We start from the raw sequence: 10,653 nt of genomic DNA on the forward strand, positions 1-10,653 counted from the left end.
TGGTTGCCTTGGGGGCTATGGCTTTCCTCTACTAATGAAAAATGCAATACCTTGTGAAGTGGGGAGATAGGACTCTTGGGGTTAACCAAAGGAGTCTTATTCCAGCCATTGCTCTCTCTGCTTCATCAAGGAATATTCCAGAGAAACTACCAAAAAGAAACAGTGCCCTTGACTAATGGGAAGACCCCAGCTATTTACCATTCGAGTCACTTTGTTTCTATATCCACACACACAGTTCCCATAAAGGGCTACTTCAGTGAAGAGCTACATAGTGAAGAGCTACGAGGTAAGATGATTGAAATATATTAAAAAGATGGAAATCATCAAATAAGGAGAATGTATGCAGGTGGAACTGACAGAAACAAAAATCCCCATGACAGGTGAAGGTAGCTGAGGAAAGAGATATCCAATACCATCAACATCATTTGACATCATTAGCTGAGCATCATCAGGCTTCTGTTAGGTTTATCCATGATGCACTATTTTCCTGAGGACCCACCTTTATCTTTCATTATATGACATTTTTTGTGTTTTGTAAGTTGAAGACACTGGAGTGGCTCCTGTTTAACACCAAGAGCCATGACCAAAGGCACCAACTCAAATCTTTGCTGGGAGCCATGAGATTAGAGGTATGAAAGGACATTCTAGAACTCAGATGCTTCCTTTATTTCACTTTGGAATGGGATTCAGGAAGAACATGCACTCCTGGAAACATTCCCACCCTGCCATTTTACTGTGAGTCTGTTCAATATATATTGAACATGGGTTGTGTACTCTGCGTAAAAACTTACAAAATTTAATTATGACATTTCACAAACTCTGAAATGGAAGACAACTGTGGTAAATTTTCCTGTCCAGAAATTTGTTGGGATCTGGGTGATCCAGGGAGGCAATTGCTTCAGGACAGTCTGGGAGGCATTTTTAAAAATCCACACTTGAAGCCTAGAAGAAATTGCTTGGACCATTCTAAGACTCACTAAGGGCTGTTGCTATCTGGTACTCTCTCCAGAGTAGGTGCACACCTACATGTCTGCTCAAATTTGTTCCTTCCTTCTTTTAGAAATAAATTCTCCTTGAATTTTAGTATGGCACATGATTGTTCATAAAGTAAAAAAAGCTCATAAGCTCATACTTTATAGGTTATGGAGCTAAATATTAACAAGTAGAAGGAAAACAGATAGCTCACATCTTGTGGCTTTATCTTTTATGTCTGAGATGCAGTTGTGAAAACAGGAGATGGAGCAGCTGCTTTATCCCCCAAAGACTATAGATTAGATTTGCTCAATGTGCAGAAAAGAAAATGGAGATCTGGAGTCAGATTGTGACAAAGGCTTTGGTTATCTTGCTCACTAACAAGGCAGATAATTTGAAAATATCACACCATTTCTCAAGTCTTTGAACAAATCATACAATCTTTCAAGTCTTTTGTTATCTTCCTATATTGAAAATGGGCATATAGAGAGTGTTCTGTCTCATGGGGTTATTATGGAGACACATCTGTAGTAGGAGCTGTTTGAGCAACATACATTATTTTAAAATTGCTGTAGCTTATAGTCACAACTACAGGCAAAGTACAGTGTATCCAACTCAATGAGAAAAGACACCTAGAGGTTGATATTTCAGAAGAGAAATTTCTCAGTTTGGTGTTCTAGGGAGTTACTTTTTCAAAAGCAATACGATCAGGCGATCCTTTGTTACCTAGGCCCTCAGCTTGCCTGGATTGCTAGTAACCTTCCTACAATGCTGCCATTCGAGTTGCAAAGGAAAATTCTTACTGTCATCAGCTGCAGACAGATTTCCCATTTGGGTAAATTTGATGAAGAAAATTATCCTGCCAGGAGCGGGGCAGATGTATAACAGTTGTTCTGCCATCTGACAAGTTGATTTTCATGGTGGATGTCTGTAGATCTATATTTATGAAGCCAAAATTGGAGACCCTAACAGTGTATGGTGTCATGTCGGTTGTCTGTGTGTCTGTTCGCCAGGAATGTTCTCCATTTCATTTCAGAATGATCCAGTTTATTCTCCACATCACTACCAGGGTATTCACACCCCTGATGCTTGCAGAGGCTTCTCCTGAACACAGAATCTACATGCTATGCCTGCTAACCCTTCCGCATGCATTCATGCAACATTGAGCATCAAGCAATTGGAATTTTTTTCCCCAATGACACTAAAGTATTGCAAAGCAGAATTTGAACTATTCTTCAAGATTAGCTGTGAGTTTTCTGAAACAAAAGAATTTAGGAAGTATTTTGCATGGTTCATAGCAAGTTCTAGCAAGGTCTCTTAAAGTAGTTGATTTCAGTGGGAGCAGAAAATCACCTCTGACCCCTATCACATTGGATTTCTTAGTTACCTCATTCCTAAATAGTTAGATATTGCAAATAGTGTTGGCATGGGCTGTTCTACTAAGTAACCCTGTTGTGGGTGGGATAAAGATGTGAAAAACCTAAGGATAAGACCTGGAAAGGAGCTTTTGACAGAGTACAAAAAGCAACAAGAAACTAACATCAGAACGTGATTGTCAGATACAACTGCCACAGCCTCAGTAGTAGGCACAGACTTGTAGAATCTGATGACACTGTGCATGCTGCTTTCTGAACAACCACACAGAAGCACAGAGGCTGAAATGCCTCATTACTCACATTAGAAAGATGCTAGGAGTGTTATTCTGCAAAAAAGCAGAGCACCTGGCAAATTGCTGACTTGCTCTGTTGATAATTTCATAATTCACAGGCTCAAGGAAGCCATGGGAGAACTTTGTATCTGACTCGAAGTTCTGACCAGCCAGGTGGAACTGGACCATGATCTACAAGTGACAGAACCTTTGATAGACATAGATTCCATCTTAAAGTACTTAGGAACTTATCATAAGACTTAGCAAAATTTCTATGAATTTTGACAACTAAAATCAATAATGAAAGATGTATTTGTGATATCTACCTTAAAAAAAACCCTCATTTTTGACTATTTAGACTAGCTTAGTTCAGCCTAGACCAGCATATTTATAATCTGTAACCTGAATCAGGGATGGTACTTACCCAAGGCTACCCCATGGCTGGAATGACTGACTATGTTTAGTTGATGTACTCTAAAGTTGAAAGGACCCGGACCACAAGGACCTGACAGTAAGAGGAGGCCAGAAAAGCCAATTTTTAAAGAGAAGAATGGAGTAATTGGCAGGTGGTATCAGGATGTAGAAATGAGAGTAAGAAATAGAGAGAAACTAGATTATGAGGCTCTGAACAACAGAAGAGTTGTATGTTTTGATCAAGGAGTCAATAAATATGTACTGATGGGGAAGGAGGAAGAGCAAGATACCTTAGGGTTGCTAAATTTTAGGCAAGATAAAGACTCACTGTGCTTAGCTGAATGTGATGGTAGGCTACAGTTGCTGAGGTTTATCTCTGACTGGTATTTATTTTCTTCTTTCACTTGAGCTGGTTATATTGTATATTTGTCTGCTGTTACCAAAGGAGCTGGAATCTTAAATAGACATGACCAGTGTCTAAGCAAGAATCCACAGCCCACATTATGGTGTGAGGACCTCTTCCTTAAATCTTAGCTGAGCAAACGGTATTGCCTGTATTTCTGTTACTTTGTCCTATGCCCAATGACTTAGCAAGCTCCACTTCCAATGGGAAAACATTTGTAATCTACCTAACAAGACATTATGGTCATCCTGTAGTCCAAGCATGGCTCCTTTAAATGATTTTTTTTTTTACACAAGACTTATCAATTGCATTTCTACTCATCAGACAAACATTCATGTACTATCATTCTTTTAGACTTAGACACCGTGCTTATTAAACTGCTTTGTTAAGCCTTTATTTTAAGTGGAACAATCCAGAAAACCACAGTTTTTTTCCAGTAGAAATTCTTCAAAGTCCAAAGAAGTCAGCTTGTCGATATTAGTGGCACCAGAGTTGGACAACTCAAAATCTCTAGGTCCTAAGCACAAATGGGTGTGTCACTGAATGTTTCCTGCCCACCTCCATTCCAAAATAGTGGCAGGGGGAAGGTAGTATAATTATACCATCTCTTGGTCTGCCAAATTCTTAGGTTATGTTACTTATTGATAAGAAATTTGGGTATATTTCCTTCCCCCCGCCCTCTTTTAAAAGTTTGTCCTCTTTAATGACCACTTCCTTATTGACTTATTTAACCTTATATTAACTTATTTAATCTTATTTAACCTTACATTGACTATTCAAGATGCTAATATGCTATGTCTTCAGATTCTAACAGAATGGTTAAATGTGTAAACTGTTAAGATAGTAATAGAGAATAATTCCCAACAAGGAGGTATTAATGATTTTGTTTACAATTTTTTATTACAGGATACACTTTGAGGCTATTGTGGATAAGACTGTTTCCACGATTTCTTAAAAAAAATTTTAATTATAATAAAATTACATTGTTTTCCTCCTTCCCTTTTCTCTCTCCAACTTCTCCATTCTCCCCCACTAGCTCCCTCTCAAATTCATGGCTTCTGTTTCTTGAATTGTTATTCACACACACACACACACACACACACACACACACACATCTGTTTAGTGTTGCTTGTATGTATATGACTTTACATCTAACTACTTGGTATTGGATAACCAATAAGGGGAAGAAGTCATTGCTGAGTAAAACTGTTTCTCCCACTTTCAACATTCCTTAGTTGCCTGTAGCTCCTGTCCAGGAAGAGCCTGAGCTGTCTTTGTTCTTGGTGTTGTCCTTATTCAGTACTTGCTTAGGCAGCCATATTGTTTAGGTATCATGGATGCAGCTTCTCTCATTTCTAGGAGACACAATTTCACAGCAGGTTTCCTGGCCCTCTGACTCTTAGAATCTTTCAACCTCCTCTTCTTCTATATTCCATAAGCCTTGGGTGTAGAAGTTGTGTTAGAGATCTATACATTGGGAATTTTGGGCAGTCGTGGTCTTATGTAGTGGCCGTCATCTGTTGCAAAGAGAAACTTATTTGGTGAGAGGTGGAGACTACCCTCATTTGTGGGTATGAGGCTGAGAATTTAGAATGGAGGAATGGTGGCAGGGGCAGATCATGAATATTTCTTTATGATGAAAAGTATGAAAGTATTTCATCTTTCCTGTTATGTCTTCTGCTTTAAGACAATTTTGGATTCATTTAGAAAATGTAGATGGGGAAATGGGCCTCAACTTTCATGTCTGACAAATAGAGATGAAAGCCTAGCAGACAATATGTTTCCTTTATTTCTGATTATTATATACAATATGTTAAAAGTGAATAAGACTGAATAGCAACAGAAAAATGGCATAGCCTGAGCTAGAGGGTCTGATTAGAATCAGATGCATTTAATTTCTTTAGGAAGAAAAGAGTTTTCTTCAATGGTTCTTTTTAAATGGGTGAAGAAATGATACAGTGGCTTGCCTAGATCTGATCCAGTTGAACCTGAGACAGACCATGATACATCTCTTGTCTAAGATATACAAGAAAATCAGGAGTAAGAGCTGACATTTTAGCAGTCTGTGATTCCTGTTCATATTTTTGTTTATGGTTCTCCTCAGAACCAACCTAGTGGCCATTCATCCTCATTTCAGATTTGATTGGCTTAGCTCATAAACATTTTATAACCTTTGGCTGAAAAGGAATCCAACTCTTAACTTTGGCTGTCAGCATACCATATTCCTTTCAGAAGCTCTGCTCACAGTACAGTTTATGATTGAAACCAATTGGAAAGGTGGCACACCTTAACCTTGCAGTTGTGCATATAGAAGAGAATTACGTCCTGAAGTGTGGTTTCTGGTTTCTTTGGAGACTCAGTTGTGTCGTGTGATGTTTTTCTAGAGACTGTTGTATGTGAGGATGTTTTGCTGAAGCTGACACATGGGAGAATGTTTTGCTGAGAACAACATGTTGTTTTTCTTGAAGCAGCCTGGGAAAAGGGTATGTGGTGTTTTGCTGGAGTGGACACTTGAGAGGACATGTGATGTATGGAAAGGTTACAAATATAACTCAACTGACAGTGGATGACATTCTGGCATTGGTTCACCTTGCCACTCTTTGCTGGTCTTCATTGGGCTTTGCTGATGTGATGTTGTGGTTTACCTTGCCTTCTTCACTGATCATTGTTTGTCATGACTTCTTAGAGAAAAACACACCAAAGTACTTCTCATGATATTCTGGGGGCTTCTTGCCACTTCTGTGGACTTGGGCTGATTGGCAGAGCCTCATAGTTTCCTCTGGATCAGTCACTGCTGATTCATGAATGGTGTTTGCAAGTGCATCAAGCTACTGCTGCTTATTCCTGTGAACTGAACTGCTGATAACCTGACAACGAAGATTGGAATCACCCAAAAGAACTATTTCTACATAGGTCCATATCTTTTACTCTATTAACCTTTCCTTTCCATTACCTCTGGTGGGTGGTGGTAGGGAGATTAAAGCATTTAAGAGCCCTTATTAAAGTAGGTTTTGGAAAAATCTAAGCCTATCTTATTCTCCTCCCTCCTCTATGTACTTTTTCCTTCTTTTTATCTATACCCCACCAGCTCATATGGCTGCAACTTCTTACTTTCACTGCAGAGAAAATTTCAACCCATTAAAAAGGGTATTTTAAAGGAGAACATAGACAATTAAGGGCTTACAGATAAACACTGTTTGCCATGCCATGTGGAAATAAAATGGATTGCCATGTTACCATAAAGGAAAGGTGTTTATGGGCTAAACACAGACACCTGTTATGATAATGTTTTTTTTTTCTTTGCTTTGTTTTGTCAGTGATTATGTTGGTTGGAAAAATCCTACAGGCAGCTTACCCTCTTTTTGGATGCCATAGGCAAGGTACCCAAGCCTTGGCACCAACTCTCCTCTAACCCAACTTATATGCAATTCATTGCATCTTTTTCAGTCCCAAAGTCTCTGAGTAGAGAAGGAGCCAATGGCATGGACAGGGTGTTCAGCTTGGATCCAAACCCTGGAAGACAATGGAACCCCATTGTGACTGACACAGAGAGCCACTGGATGGCAGTGTGGGTCCATGCAGATGAAGGTGGGCAGAACATTTGTCTTTCTTTTTAAAAGGCCATTTAAGTTTGACAGGTAATTTGGCACATTTTGCGTTTGAGTGTGCCAAATGATTTGGCAAATATTTCACTTTCCTTTGAAAATAGGCACACCTGCTGTTGTGGCCTGCAGGAAAGTGGAGGTGGTAGCATCTCCCTCAACTCCCTTGTTAATGCTAATTTCATAATGGAAAAAAAATTGGGCAAGAATATAGAGACAACCTATCATAATTTTCAGTGTGGTACCATGCTTTGAGAAATGACTGGAGGCTTGTGTCTCTTTTGAGACCAACCTCTGCATTCTCAGGGGGGTATCTTTTTGTCTTCACAGTGATGCTGCCCCCCTAGTAGGTGGCTCAGCTGGCTCTTGGCCAGGTGGAATGAAAAGTCGTGTCCTCTAGTGGTCCTCCAACCAAAAGCATTAGGAAAATCCATCCCCAACATTTATTTTTCTTAAGAAATCTCTGCTTTTCTCTTAGTATTTTTAATAACCAGATGACTCAAGCAATATGAGAGTGTCTCCTAGGCCTCTTAATCACCCCAAATGCATTAGTTTGCTGAACATGATGGTGACAGTTAAATGTGAACGTTCCATGCCTATGGGAGAATATGAATGACACAAGGCCATTAGGCCAAGTTCCTAGCTTACCAAATTTAAGTCCATTTCCCATAGTACATGCTACTCAGCGGGTTACCAATGAATAAAAGTGGTATTATCATTAGTGTAACTTTAAATGTGATCTAATCTTTAAAACGGTAAAATATTTTCAGTCCCAATTACTATAGCTGACATTCCTAGAATATGATGTGGGACTGCTTGCCAAATGCCTAGTAACATACCCATAGCAGATTAGGAATGAACAGATTAGAGAAGAGAGATTAGCGAGTCTTGTCAGTACCCTGCATTGACTAGTAAGAGGAAGAGTGATTATGTCAAATTTTTAACCTTTTGAGATATACCAAAGAAGAATACTATAATGGGATGACTCTGGGTTCAAATTTTGAGTAATGACTTTTAGTCCTAAGTCCACTTCGCAGCTCTGTGTCAGTACAGACATTATTAACTCTCTAAACTGTCTTCCTATCTGAATATGGAAAAGGCAATTCAGATGAACTCCTGCGGCTAGAAACCATTGGGATTCCCTTTAGTCTAGGCAGTTTCAAACATTTTCACATACTCTTGGTGCATATTCCAACTATATAGAGCAGTAGTAAAACAGGAGGATATATTTATTGAAGTAAAATCTAAACTAAGTAATTGCCATTTTTTAATGCAGCAAATAGCAGTGCCATAAAAAGAGACTTTTGGAACAGTAAGATACTTCATGAAAAAATATGTACTTATACTTATAACATTTAGCTATTGAATTCCAATAAAGATCTTTCAAAAGTATTTATTTTTTAATCTTTAGGCACTTATTAGTTGTTTTATATTTCTCCATATCCTACCACTAAAGTTTCACTTCCTGAGAGGCTGCATGAAGAACGTTATGGAGGGTGATGGAGAGCTTGACGAGAGAGGTTTCTGTGGACTGACAGTGAAAACTAGTTGGAGCACATTGAAAAAGAACACTGGGAGATGTGTGGCTGGAGAGATGGCTGAAAACATAGAGTGTTTACTGCACAACATGAACACGAGGGTTTGGATCATCAAAACCTACATAAAAGCTGTATAGGTCAGGTGGCAAGATCTCTCAGAGAGTAAAGGTGCTGGCCACTAAGGCTGAAGACTTGTAGTTGATTCCTGGAATCCACATCATTGATTGAAGGGAAGGAATGGGCTCCTACAGATCACCCTGTGACTGCCGCTCTTACATATGTCATGCATTTCTCAATAAAGATGATTTAAAAAAAAAAAAAAACTGGTCATGCCTGATGGTCTGCCTATAACCCCAGTGCTTAGGAGAAGTCAGGGGATTCCCTAAGATATGCTGGCTAGAGCTGTAGCTAGACCAGTCCAATCCCAGGTTCCTGGTTCAATGAGAGTTTCTTCCTCAGTGAATAAAGGAGAGAACAACTGAGGAGGATGCTCAATGTCAACTCTTGGTCTCCACATGGATGCTACTCTCTCTCTCACACACATACATGCATGCATACATACATACATACATACATACGTACATACGTATGTACATACAGCTCTCTCTCACTCTCTTGCTCTCTCTCTCTCTCACACACACACATACACACACACATGCATACACAAACATACACTCACACACACTCACACCAAGAAATGAGAAAATGGTAGCATCATGCAGATTTGGTCTCTTACAGGTTTTGCATCTGCATATTCTATTAAACACAGACTAAAGATATTGAGGTAAAAAGATCCATATGGACCATGTACAGGACCTTTTTATCATTGTCATTACTTCCTAAACAAAGTCATATACCAACTATTTATATTAGCAGCAATCTGGAGATAGTTTTAAGCATACAGGATGATGTTTGTAGATTATATGCAGATATGTCTTAAGGAACATGTGTATCCATGAGTTTTGGTATTCATGAGCTTCCTGGAACCCATGCCTCAAGATTATTGAGGGAAACGAGTATTTACAACTCTTATGAGAATTAGAAAAGGCAAAAAGCCCCCACCCTAGGACCAAAAACAAAAACAAAAATAGGAAAAGAAAAAGAGGTAGTGGCTGGTACATGAACCCTAGGGAGGGACTCTTTTCTAAGGAGGTGGAAATTCTAAGAGTCACTGCAGCTGAAGAAAAATATAGATACACGTTACTATATATCCAGTGTTTTCACCAAAAGACTGAGATTAGCTTATAGATCTTGGGCTCATTTTATCAAGAGCAAGACTATCTTGCACACCCCATGTCTTTAAGCAGAACTGTCAGGGTGGAGGATGGTCCATGAGCACTCTTTTTTTTTTTTTTTTCCCCCTGCAAAGTTAGCAGGCTTTGATTTAAGAGACCATACCATCCCAGAACTGGCCAGTCATGGCATCCAAATCTCTCATTAAACTGATTGTAGAGTCTGAGGCTCAGAAGAGCCTCAGTCTTGAAGCTTTGCTCTCAGAGTACTGTTGAAGGATTCAGAATGTGGCATTGGGGCCTAAAAATACCTCTGAGTGGAATTATACCATTGTATGTTAGTTGCGTAATCTCTGAAGCAAGTTATCCTTGGTTTTCACATCAGCTGAATGACAGAACTCTATACTATTTCAGCAAGTAAGCACTGGAATGAGACATTTTCTTCTACAATTGTAAAAATAAACCAAGAGAAGACAAGTGCTTAATCCAGTGCTGGGCATTAGTCAGGGTAAGCACTGATTCACATTGGCCATTTGCATGCATAGAAATGAAATGTTATAAACTTACATGTACAGAAAAATTCTAAAAATGTTATGGATACTTCTACAAATTGGATATAATAAACACCAGAGAAAGCACAGAGGCCACAATGTTTAGTCTAAGCCTTGCTAAGTGTGTGACCAGCTGTAGTCACTGTGTTCAGAGGCTCTTACTCATGGTTGACTCAAGTCTAGGGCCTTTTCCAAGCCCTGTTTGGTCTGTCTGCATGCAATGGTTATCTTCTCTATAAAAACTTCACTGTCACCCCCTACTACGTGGAAGCAGGATATCCCTGTTCTCTCTT

At 39.2% G+C, this 10,653-nt stretch overlaps 1 long non-coding RNA gene across 1 annotated transcript; it reads left to right on the plus strand.

The window, feature by feature from the left end:
• The first annotated feature begins 668 nt into the window (after nucleotides 1–668).
• LOC116083673 lies at nucleotides 669–8,900 on the plus strand. Its single transcript, XR_004115851.1, has 3 exons — nucleotides 669–735; nucleotides 6,885–7,025; nucleotides 8,496–8,900. It is a non-coding gene; the product is annotated as an uncharacterized LOC116083673 (long non-coding RNA).
• The last annotated feature ends 1,753 nt before the right edge of the window (nucleotides 8,901–10,653 follow it).

Source organism: Mastomys coucha, unplaced genomic scaffold (assembly GCF_008632895.1).
Source record: "Mastomys coucha isolate ucsf_1 unplaced genomic scaffold, UCSF_Mcou_1 pScaffold8, whole genome shotgun sequence".
In the NCBI taxonomy this organism is placed as follows: domain Eukaryota; kingdom Metazoa; phylum Chordata; class Mammalia; order Rodentia; family Muridae; genus Mastomys; species Mastomys coucha.